Below are 12937 nucleotides of genomic sequence, written 5' to 3' on the forward strand. Positions count from 1 at the left end.
TCATTTCTTCTATCCTTACAAACTCCAATACTTTGCTAGTCGTGGGTGACTTTAATATTCATCTGGAGGACTCCAACAACTCCTCGACCAGAACTTTGATTGCCGATCTTAAGGCAATGAACATTATTCTCCATAATCACGGTCCGACGCACAAAGGTGGTCACCTTTTAGATCCTATCTTTTCCAATTTATCACACTTACAATATCATCCAGCCTTGCCCGTTCTCTGGTCTGACCACTATCTAGTTAGTTTTAGGGTCACACCTATGAACGTCTTAGCACTACACAGAAATACCCATGCGGTAAGCAAGAGGGCATGGAAAAAGTTGGACATTGTCTCGCTAAATAACGTATTAGCCACTCACCTTCCTGCAGAATTGCTTGCGTCAGTTAATGCAGAAACCGCAGCTATATTGATGGACTCCTGGCTTAAAAATGCCATCGACATCTGCCTCCCTGCTTCTTTCAAGAAAGATGCACTCCACAAGACTCCAGCCCCTTGGTATACGGAGGCGTTAAAAGTGGACAAATCTTACTGCAAAAAGCTCGAAAGCATTTGGCGTAGAGACTACTCCCAGCCTGCATCACTCACCTACAAAAATGCCCTAAAAACCTATCATAAAGCCTGTGCCCTGACCAGGTCCAACTTTGTCAACAAAACCATAACTGGCGCTATCGACAAATCGAAAGTATTATTTGGCCTGGTGAAAAACCTTGCTGGCTCCCTAACTACAGCAGAAGCTCCCCCTTTGTCGAGCCGTAAGTGTGACGAAACTGCCCAGTTTTTTACTAACAAAGTGGACAAGATCCATCAGGATATTTCCACTCAAAACAGCCATAACAACCATGTGGTTTCTTCCACATATGCAACGGTGGCTAACCGACACTTGGTTTCCATTATTGGTCCGCTACTAACCTGGCCCGAATTACAGCCTGATGGTCTTCTTGAAATTCTGTGTAAAATAAAATCTGGCTCCCCTTCCGACCCCTTACCTATCGCTGTACTCCGGTCACTTGATCCCCCGCAACTGTCCGCGATTTGTTCCACTGAACCTCTCCCTCAAGACTGCTACCATCCCAGCCAGTTGGAAACATGCCATGATCACGCCGCTGCTGAAAAAGCCTACTGCAGACCCTGAGATTCTTTTAAACTATCGCCCTATTTCATTGTTGCCTGCCTTTTCTAAGGTTCTAGAGCGACACATTCATCACCACCTCACCCAGTTTGTGACCACAAATAACTTATTGCATCCTTCGAAATCAGGTTTTTGGCCAGGTTTCTCTACGGAAACAACACTCCTGCGCGTCACGGAGAATCTTCGATCCTTGCTTGACAGAGGTGAGACGGCCACGCTGTTATTACTTGTAAGCATGGGCGGATTTTGCGAATTGGCAATCCGCGAACTTGCGTATTTACGGATTCGCAATCTGCAAAATCCGCGAACTCTTGCGAATTTGCGGATTTTTTTTTGTGTTCGCATGGGTTTCTGCCAGTTCGCGAGGGTTGTGTACCAGTTCGCAATTGCGAACTTACTTGTCGGCTCGCAACGGCCGCGACTATGTTGTTTCTACGTCTGGTTCATCATCACAGGTTCACAGTACCCTCTAGGTCTCATTGCCATTGGCATTGGTCACCACTGCCACCCTCTGGTACACCCATGCCACCCTCTGGTACATCACTGCCACCCTCTGGTTGGTTTATCACTGTAGATTATGGGGGTGAAAAAAAGCAAGCACACCTGCCCTGCTTCAACTGACATGAATTAATTTGGGGTAGATTAATGTGTCACTGAATTTAAACTTCCAGTCTGGCTGGCACCTGCTTCCTTATCTGTAATTTGCTTTCTGTTGCAGTGCAATTTTTTTCACAGGACCTTTGTGGCCTACTTGTAGCTATTCTCTGAGCCTGCTGTGAGGGTCAGAGCAGGGTCATAGAATAGTTGCAAGTAGGCAACTGAACTCTGAAGGGGCCCCTCAGGAAGCACTACAGGGAATGGTTACTAATGATAAGATTGAACTTTTGCACCTGCTGAGTGCTTTCAGTTTTGTCTGTAATTGCTTTCTGTTGCAGTGTAATTTTTTTAACAGGACCTTTGTTGTATACTTGTATCTATTCTCTGAGCCTGCTGTGAGGGTCAGAGCAGAGTCATAGAATAGTTGCAAGTAGGCAAATGAACTCTGAAGGGGCCCCTCAGGAAGCACTACAGGGAAAGGTTACTAATGATAAGATTGAACTTTTGCACCTGCTGAGTGCTTTCAGTTTTGCAAAAAATCCAAATATCCAGCAGCATCCACAAAAAGTAACCCTTCCAGGTCAAGATCCAAATCAAAGTGACCAGCACATGAAGAAAGCACTGGGAGGAGCCTGCTGGACAGGAACAGGAAGTTGGAGACTGTGGGGCACTTCCTTCCTCCCACTCCCCCCCCAAAATGGACTCCTTGCAAAGAAAAAGTGCAGGCAAATGTCAACCTGAGGAGTTATTCTGATAAAAATCATAATTTTCAAGGTTTATGCTGCCTGCTGGTGGATTTCTTGTGCGAAATTGCAAATTTTGCAATCTCGCAATTGCGAGATTGTCGCTGCCCGCCGCATCTACGTGTTCGCAAGTGTTTACTCCCGCGAAATTGTATAGTATTCTAGTTGGCAAGTGCGACCAAGCAAAAAATCCGCTTTGCACGGATTTTACGAATTTTCGGCAAGTTCGTGAGAGTTTGCGGATTGCGAATTTGCCGAAAATCCGCAAAATCCGCGAGTGGAGCGGATTTTACGCCCATGCTTAATTACTTGACCTCAGCACGGCGTTCGACACCATCTCACATATCTCCTTGACTCTCTATCCACCATGGGTATTGAAGGATCAGCCCTTGGCTGGCTGTCTTCCTTCCTCTCTGACCGCACTTTCCAAATTTTCTCTCACTCAGCCACCTCTAATATTTATTCCCAGCCTCACGGTGTCCCCCAAGGTTACATTCTTAGTCCTTTACTTTTCAATCTTTATGTTAACCCTCTGGCCCACATAGCAGACAGCGTCGGACTTACTTTGTTCACGTATGCCGACGATTCACGATTTTCCCTTACCAAATCTGACAAGGCCTCCACCTCTCTCCGTCAGTTTGGACTTGGGGAAATCGCCAAGTGGATGAACCACAATCTTCTCAAACTGAATGGGGGGAAGACGGAGGTCCTCATCCTCGGACACAAACCAGATCTCTGGTCCCCCAGACACTGGCCTGCAGAGTTAATCCCGCTTTCTTCTCCTGCGGAGCAGGTGCGTAACCTGGGCGTCATCATCGACAGGGGTCTGACAATGCAGGGTCAGGCTAATAAGGTGTCATCAACATGTATTACCATCATACACTGGCTCAGAAAGATCTTGTGGATGCTGCCCAGTGACGCCCAGAGATCTGTAGTTAATGCCTTGGTCACCTCCCGGTTGGATTATGGCAACATACTCTACCTAGGGGTGGCCAAGGCAGTCACTCGACGCCTGCAACTTCTGCAAAATGCTGCGGCACGCCTTCTCAGTGGCTGCCGCAAAATTGATCACATATCTAGTCGCCTTCGTGACCTTCACTGGCTGAAGGTGGAAAACCGAGTGAAGTTTAAGGCGCTTAGCTACATGCATAAGATTAGGAATAAGGTGGCACCTAGGTACTTGCAGACCTTGGTGAAGTGCTACTCTCCTACCCGTTCCCTTCGCTCCTCTTCCCAAATTCTCTTTTCTGTGCCTAAGGTCAAACTCTCCAGAATGGGCGGTCGCTCCTTTACCTATCAGGGGCCCAAGTTATGGAACTCCCTCCCTCTGGATATTCGGTCAGAGGACTGTTACACTCGCTTTCCGTAAAGCTGTCAAGACCTGGCTTTTTGATCAATAACTTAATGGCCTCTTCTATCTTCTACTAGCTGCATTATCTTAGCGCTGGGAAACCCTTTCGGGTAGCTGTCGCGCTTTAAAAGCTCAAATAATAAATAATAAATAAATAAATAAAGGTTAATCTGATAAGCACAGGAAAAGGTGAGGACCCTGTAGGGTGTAGGCAAAAAGGCATGTTTTTTACTATTGAGCCCATAAATATTTGTCGTTTGGACTACAGCAGGGCAAAGGTGAGAGGTATGATTACACAGCAAGCAAAGACAAGTCTGATTAGGCCTGTTGAAGGACGCCTGCAGGGCGTAGTGTGCAGGGTGAGGACGATAAACATCTGGGAAACTCCATGTCCGACTGGTTTAGCATGGGCTGGTCCGTTAGTGGCAGGCCAAAGCATGAACAGAGTGTCCGTGCAGGAATGCTACAGGTCAAAAGATGGAGCTCCAGAGTGTTCGTGATACAGAGAGAAAGTCAGTCATGAAGGTTAAAGCACAATATGGTAGAGTGAAGCATAAAATGGTGGAGTGAATGGCAAGATAGCAGACCCACTTTTCCACATATCCCAGTGGTATGGATGTATTGACCTATGTGGGATGAAATGCCGACTTAGTCCCGCCAAACCGGTACCTGTGCTGTAAACACTGCTCACAAATGTACAAGGGAGGCCCAAATCTTTCCACTATTTCGATAGTATAAGCTAGAAAAGAAATGGCCTTTACTCGCACACCAAACCTGTTGGCCTGTAAAATGAATGTCAGTAAGTTAACGGTCTCTCGACACTTCCCTATAAAAGCTCACTGATAAAACTTTGAGGAACCAGCATGGCACACCTGAAGGGCATGGGTCGAGGACTATCAGATAAGCCTAGTACGGGGAAGAAGAAAATTAAAGAGAAATGTAATGTTGACAATGGGGGGAGGTGAAGAAAGATATGGCTGGGGGGGCAAATAGTAGAAGGGAGCGAGGGAAGTAAGAAAGGAGATGTATGTAGGAGAAGGGAAAATGGGTAGGGAGAGAAAGATACAGAGGAATGGGAGGATTTAATGGTGAAAGTACTAGAAGAAGGAAACGTGGAGAAGGAAAGTGGGACGGAGTAGAGGTGCAAGAAAGAGTGGGAGGAACAGTGCTAAAAGGAAGATGAAAAACAGGAGAATTGAATAACTCAATGGAAAGTGAATGAATGGGTGGAGGGGGTGGTGGACTGAATTAAGTACGATGAAAGGGAAAGAAGAAAATGCTGGTGTATCGGACTCTTGTAGGGAGGCTTGAGCTTGCCCATTTGGTGCCATGATAGCCAAGGTTTATAACAGGGACCTAACTCAAGCACCTGCAGCGCAGTGTTGCTCCGAACCGTGTGGGAGGCCACCAATAAGCCTAATGCCAATTAAAATCTGTGAAATACCAAAGACTGTGTGACCCTTCTTCATATTTTGCACGGGCCCGATCATGTTACGTTACCGGTTCATAGCGCGTGTATTTTAATTTTCCAGCTATCCCCTTGCTGCAAACATTGAATCCCACCCCAGCACTAACCCCACGACAGCCCCCACAGTGTAACAGACAGTGCCTAGATGTTAGCGAAGTGTACTAAGTGCGGTCCCAGCAGGATACTGCACTTTATAATGAATTTGAGGGGGGAGTAATCAGCCTCACCCAAGCACAGCAGCCCTTTAGCTTTAGGATAATTTCAGAGTCAGTCAGTGGCAGTCCAGCTGAATGTATATCGGCGCAGGCCACGCAGGGACGAGAGTCATTAATAACCAGGTGTCTGCCTTAATGAAAGCGTGCAGCATGACTAATTTAGAAGGAACGCCGGCCTTTCACAGGCAGTCTGCCTGTGAAAGGCCGGTGTTTCTTCTCAATTAGTCACGCACACTTTCACGTCCTGGTAAACTCACTGAACACACTGAAAAAAGTCATATACATAACAGGACTGGTCATATATAGTACAAAGACAAGCTACCAGTAACTGTAACCCGCATATCCAATCCTACAAGCTTGATTATGCAACCAGTGTTCTCTTGCTCAGGGCGGGCTCCTGATGACTGCAGAAGACAGCATGGCAATGAGCACGAGCCAAACTGGAAAATGCTGGATTGACCCAGCCCCCAGCACACCTCACCAACCAATCACCTAATAATAAACAACTGTTGCTGGGTCCTCTTGAGGAAGAGGGAGAGGCCACTGCCACCCCCCTACTTTCCCCGAAGCCGGACTGCCCTCCCCCCAGCCATTGGAATGAATATAGAGCTTCTGACACCTCCCTGGGCTTTACGATTAAACACCCAGAATCCAAAGCTATTCTGGCAGTGAGACCAGGCCTTTCCCAACTGTGTGCCATCACAGCCCTGCTTTCTGGCTCAAGGTCGCAGGCGCAGCAGAGGAGCCAACGGCCATCCTCCCCCACCCCTAAATATGAATGGATTTGCCCATGTTTGTTTACCGAGCAGCCAGCACAATTTATTGCTGGCTGCTCGGTGTTCCACCTCACATTTGTTTAAACCCCCAGGGTGGCAGGGAGATGTCCATTTAGCCCATGAACACCAGCCGCCCCTGGAAGGTATTATTATTCCACCACCGAAAACACCTGCATCATATATGATGGTAGAAAGAGGCTACCACACTTGTGTATGGCTAGAAAATTGGATAGAGTACACAAAAGATGATGGTATATTGGCATTTCCAGAGTATGGTACATTTAATGGTAGAATATTGCACAATTTACGAACTTGTATGAATGAATTAGACCCTAGACCAAGATTAACACAGTATGAAGCTTTAGAAGAGTGGGAGACTGAGGCTTTTGAACGAGATAGACCTCGCTGTGACAGAAAATGTGGTACATTTTACCCTAGATTTCCCAAAGAGACAAGAGATAAGCAGATGAAACAATGGAGACAGTCTATGTTAGTGGAATGGTTATATCCTATATTTACCACTGAAGAACCAGCCGGAAATAAAAGTACAGAGAAAACAAAACTTTTAATGACTAGTAGTGGTGATTCAGAAGATGATTATTTATGAAAAATCCACCGCCTTATCAGGAAGAAACAAATAGAGTTAACCCTAGTGCTCCGTTCCTAAAACCACCTTTGGTTTTGCAGATTGTACATAAAACAACAATGGAAAAGATACTACAAGAAAAGGAAAGAGAAGCAATAAATAGACAGAGAAGTGAATTCATTCAGAAAATAACTCAACTAAATACAAGTCCTGAAGCCCTAATGATACCGGTAACTATTGGTCCTGTTGTTCCCTTATATGGAGAAAAGCAACCCAATCCTAAAACTCCCTTTCTGACTACACCCATAGTACAGCCAAGGAAAGAAAATATAATAATTGATGACCAGGCAAGTGAATGCGAGTCAGTAAATCCTTGATGGATTTACCTATAAGAGAAACAGTGGGTGACTCGATCAGGAAAGTTACACCTGGATGCTCAAAGGAAGTACAGATTGAAACCTCCACAGGAACGAGAAGTGCTACCATAGTAACCCCTGAAGAAATAGATGGACACGTGATATAGAAAAGCCAAAATCACAGTCAAAGGTATTAGACATTTTTAAATTAAGGGTAGAATTGGAGAAAATGGTAGCTGGAAATGTAGGATTAGGAAGATTTAATTCTTTTAATGAAGAAGAGTTATTGTTCATATGCAGAAGCATTACCCGAAATACAAAAATATTCCATGAAAAATTAGTGAATTTGGCCTCAGAAATGGGAATTGACATAGGTAAATCAAAAGTATTACAGAATCCTTACAAAGCTGAATTTTCTGACAAAGATTTGGAAAACATGAATGTGTCAGGACGTAAATTACAGATAAAATAATTGTTTCATTATGACAGAAATGGGGAGACTTAGACAGATAGAAAGCTAAATGGACAAAGAAAAAGGGAAAAAGCACAGGCAAAGCGAACTGCATTTGAGTATCTAATAAAAGAAACAGAAAAGGTTGAAAGGTTGTGTCCGATATTCTATCATTTACTAATGACTTCCCAAAACTCAGAGAAAAACCCGTAGAATGGTACAGGCAAGTCAAAAGGTTTGTGAAAGTTTCAAAAGTACTGCTAAAAGATTTAGATGGATTGTTCGATTTATAGTTGTCTCTGTAGATTTATGGGCAGAATGTACAATTACAGTAGATTGGCCAAATGATGAATATCCTAGAGATCCAAAAACAGGAGCCCTGTCAGATGAAGTAATGAAAAAATATAATCAGGTAATAACCTATTTGAAAGGAAAAGTACCTCCAAAAGAGACAGATTGGACTAAAAAAGACAGAACAACCCAAAACAAGGATGAATCAGTACATGCATACTATGAGCGTCTTTTACAGGTGTTCAAGCAGTATAATGGGTAGGAAAATATTGATAATAAGGACATGACACAGTTTATATATCGGTTTGTGTCTGTACTAAAGCCAGAAATATCTCAAATGATTAAAGAGCATGAATTATGTTGGCAGGCAAAGCCTATTGATGAGATTCTGAAGTATGCAAAATACTGTGGGGATGAAATCAATAATAGGCTAAAGAAATTAGAAGAAAAAGTAATGTGAGCTCAAGTAAAATTGGCAGAACAGCAGGAACTCCAGTTAAGTCAGCAAACAAAAAGGGAAGGTCATGGTGAAGGTAATGGGGGCAAGCCTAGAAGCAGAATGAGCAAAGAAGAGGCAAAGAAAAAGTTACCCTATCACCAGTGCGGAAAATTGGGGCATTGGAAAAACAAGTGTAAATTAATACAGAATAATAATGTCCAAAATCAAAATTTAAATCTGCAGACGCAGAATGAGGTGTCAATGAGGCAACAGCAACAGATAATACAAAGTCAGTTACCACCTGCCCAAATGCCAGATTTTGTGAGCCAGGCCAAGTACAGTGTTGACACCGGATTTCGGGAGGGAAGTGGTAAGAAAAATACGGTAACGCCACAATTTCTTTTGCAGGACACATTTTTTGAGGATGCATTTTGACGGTGCCTGAGATGAGGGGAAGGGGAATGCGTACTAGGCGCATCCCTACCGGTTGATCAGTCAGGTCCTTATATTGAGGGAAAAGTTGAGGGAAATGATGTTACTTTTTTTGTTGGACACTGGTGCCACCTCTTCTACTGTGAGAACAGAAGACATCCCAAACCTACCCCTCTCGGGTGAAGCGATCCAAGTAGTGGGCTTTTCTAATAAGCAGATGAGGTCATAGTCTGTGACTCGAGCCCTGTGAATCTGTTAGGCAGGGATTTACTGTGCAAAATAAATTGCACAATCTTTTGCACACCAAATGTTGTTGAAATTCAGACTCCTCATGAAGATGGAATATACAAAATGATGTTAGCTAAACAGGAAACAGAAGTTAAAAAGATGACCCTAAAAGATTTACCAGAAGAGCTCCAAACCTAAGTAAATCCTGAGGTGTGGGATTTTTCTGGAAAGGATGTTGGATTAATGGCAATGTCGATCCTATCAAAGTGACAGTAAAGGAAAGTGCAGTTTACCCAAATACTCTACAGTACAAAATGAGTCCAGAAATAAAAGCAGGTGTAGCAACAGAAATTGAATGTTTAGTTGAACAAGGCATATTATAAGAAATAATGAGCAGTCCTTGTAATTCACCTATAATTGGCATAAACAAACCAAGTGGAAAATATAGGGTAGTTCAGGATCTGCGAAAAATAAATAAAATTGTCGTCCCATGTTGCCCAGTAGTACCGAATGTAAGAATTTGACCTGGTATATGATGTCCACTATTCTGGTGGGCACCTTGCACCAGTCCAAATGACCCTTATTGATGGTAGGTTATAAAGTCAACCTTATAGAAAGCTATCCTAGTGGTAGTTGTGGAGAGCAGCCTTCAGGCAAAGATTTGGAGACGAGTTAAGCAAGTTGTTTTACGAATTATAATCTTTTGAATGATCAAAGGAAAGCACACCACACAAGGTATATATCAAATATATATGTATTTATTCTAAACACAACCCCTCTGGACTCTTTATGAGGTCAGAGGTAAAAGTACAATACAAGGAACTTAATAGCATACGATAAGTTGCACAGTATACGTTATGCCCTAGAGGCCTCACAAACCATATACTCAAATAGTGGTATAAGAACCATGTGAGAGTTAGAAAGCAGGCCTAGGGCCTGTGGAATCGTTAGGGCTGCCTAGAACCACCAAAGGTTAGGATGTAGGAGGCCCATGGGAGACGCGTGCAGTGTCTAAACATAGCCGCGGGTTACCATTCACTTTCTATGGAGAACAAACAAGTTACAAATTTACAATTAAGGGCACTTCTAGGTGAACTACGATGGAACACTTTTAGACTAGGACACTTTGAGAGTCAAGACCCATGGGAGCACCGGAGTACTCAAGTTACCTCACTCAGGGAAGCCGGGTGCATCGGTGTCTTTTGGTGTCGGGTTTCGTTGTCGATTCCAATGGAGAGCTGCGATGAAGTACTGCAGGCGACCAGAGGAAAAGTGTCCGGGTGGATCCAAGGGTGTATCGGAGATGTGAAGAACCTGAAAGCAGAGGAGACAGAGTCTGGGTCACTAGCCAGTGATCAGGATGGCGATAGGAAGATGCCAGCCGATGTCGGGTGATTTCAGGTAAAAAGGTGAAGCTTTTCTCTTCAGCCACGAGGACCAGGAGGCGTCAACAATGACCAGGAGCTGGATTCGAGCTGTCCCACGAAGGATCGAGTTGACTGCGGTGTCGGTATCCGGATTGGACCCAACAAGCCTTGGCAAACGCACCCATTTCTCAAACATGGGATCAGAGCATCTCCGCCCTGACCCCTTATGTTAGCTTTCACACACATTTTAGTCCCGGGAACCTTTCCCGGATGATAAAATGGTGGCCGCAACTTTCTGTTCAGGTTGCGTCCAGCCAATCAGAGCATTCCAGTTGGAGTACGCATCCATGATTAATTGCGAAACCATTGTGAAATATCCATGGTCAGAGATATATCTATAATTTTCGGTTTAAGTATCTCAAAAACTACTAGATGAATTTGCACCAAATAACAAAAAGCACAATCTGCATATCAGCGGTTCCGGCTGTAGGTTTGATAATGCGTTCCTATGAGAATTAACATTACAAGTGCACCCTTTTTTCACAGCCCCAATTTCTTGGTCCCTACTGCGAGGATCACCCCCAAACTTTCCCCGACTCACAGAACCCACTTTGAAACATTTTTGGGGAAAATTTCATGAAGATTGGTCAAACGACACCAAAGTTATAGGCAAGTTAAAAAATGCTTTTCCTATGGAAACTAGGTCCTATCTTTAACTACCTACTGGCTACCGCATCCCAGGGGTTCTTTTTTTTTTTTAAATAAAGGGTATGGGTGTGTGACGCTCTTGCCCAAGTCACTATTGGCCACAGGGATCCCCATCTGCTGGGGCCTTTCCTCAAGCCACTATTTGCACGGGGACCCCCGACACGAGCCCAAAAGGACCAAATAGCCCCCTCCTTCAGCCTTAAAAGACCCCAGGACCCCATCCCGAATGGCCAAATACTTTACAATTAGGGGTGGGGTTACATAGCCCCCCTCCTCCATTCCAAATGGACTCCGGGACCACATCCCCTGAGGCCATTCATAACAATGGGGGCTGTGGGGCGACCCCCAAACCCCAGCCAGCACCCGCACGGGAGCCAGCATTGCTCCCACTGGGTGGGAGCAGCTACTTCTGCTTGCTCCTGACAGACAGAAGCAATCACAGTTTCCCTGCCCAGAACAGCAAGGGCAGGTAAACAGAAGTGTACATTTTCAAAGCTCTTGCTGGGGGAGCACACTTCTTTCCCTTCCCGCGGTCCTGAGGGCAGAGACAACTTCTGTGTACCGAGGATGGGCTCCTCAAGACATAGTTAAAGAGCCTGCCACAGGGGATGGGGCTGCATGCTCCCCTCCACAGCTACGTAATGCTTGGCCCTGGAGGATGGGGTCACTGGGCCTATTTGGGCTCAGGGAAGGGGCCACATGCACCCTCCTCTAAAAAAAAAAGTCTTTGGCTCCGGGGATGCAACAGGCCCATGCCTCACCTTTTTAAAAGGTTGGCCCCAGGGGATGGGGTCACCCATCATGGGGTCAACATGACATTCCGCCATTTTCTTTAAGTTTTGCCTTTATCCCGCAATAAAATCACCAGATTTATTTTCTATTTTGGGGCCAGGTTTGTCCCTCCGGGACTCCCCTACAAGGGCTAAGGGGGCTAAGGGGGCTAAGGGGGCAGGGTATCCTTAGCGTGTCCCCTTATATATTTATAAGGGGATATATTTATTTTTAAATTGCAGGACATGGGGCTAACTCCATGAGTCCTGTAATTGCCATCAGCAACATTTTTCTTCATGTTGCTGGCAGCCAATCAGAGCCTTACTCCCTCTGGACCCTTGTTTCTGTGGGTGGGAGCAGGGTGGCCCAAGGGTAAAAAGTCCCCTGGGGCAATCAGAAGGCTCTATTCTTTAAATTTGGTTTCGAGGGACTCATCCAACTGTCCAGATGAACACATATTTTTGGCTACTTAACATCTCAAAAACTATTTACTGGATTTACACCAAATCACATGAAGCACTCTTTCTGGACCTATGTCTAACTTCATACCAAATTTGGTGAAATCCTTTCAGCAGATCTTGCTGCAGCGCTGCCTAAAAAGTGTTAAACACTTTGCCATAGAAATGGCAAACAAAGGCATTGTCTCTTTCTAGCTCGGCGAGGATGGCACTGTGCCAATCCTATGCTAAAAAACTTTGCTAGAAAAGCAGACATTTGAGATGAGCAGATTCAGAGTGTCGCTCGGGGTGCAGGATGCATTATAGAGGAGCTGCTTTTCATCCAAAACTGGGAGCAACCCAGAATTTCCTGCTTCATTGTTTGCCTAATTTATGTGACACTTTAAGGTTTTAATATTGCCCATTGGCTGTTGCCACTGATTAATTATGGTTGTCAGCTGTTGCATTGGAAAATCGTTGTTTATGTTGCTAATAACTCAGCAATGTTTGACGAATCTCTAAGGAACTTTCCAAAAAGGTGCTACTTTTTGACAAGTTTGTGCATGGAAATTTCAGGATGGGTCT

General features: G+C 44.7%; 1 pseudogene; it reads left to right on the plus strand.

The window, feature by feature from the left end:
• The first annotated feature begins 3380 nt into the window (after nt 1-3380).
• Nucleotides 3381-12937, plus strand: part of LOC144824207 (uncharacterized) — a 53461-nt pseudogene continuing 43904 nt past the window's right edge.

The sequence above is a fragment of the Lissotriton helveticus genome, chromosome 3_1 (assembly GCF_964261635.1).
Source record: "Lissotriton helveticus chromosome 3_1, aLisHel1.1, whole genome shotgun sequence".
Classification (NCBI taxonomy): Eukaryota; Metazoa; Chordata; class Amphibia; order Caudata; family Salamandridae; genus Lissotriton; species Lissotriton helveticus.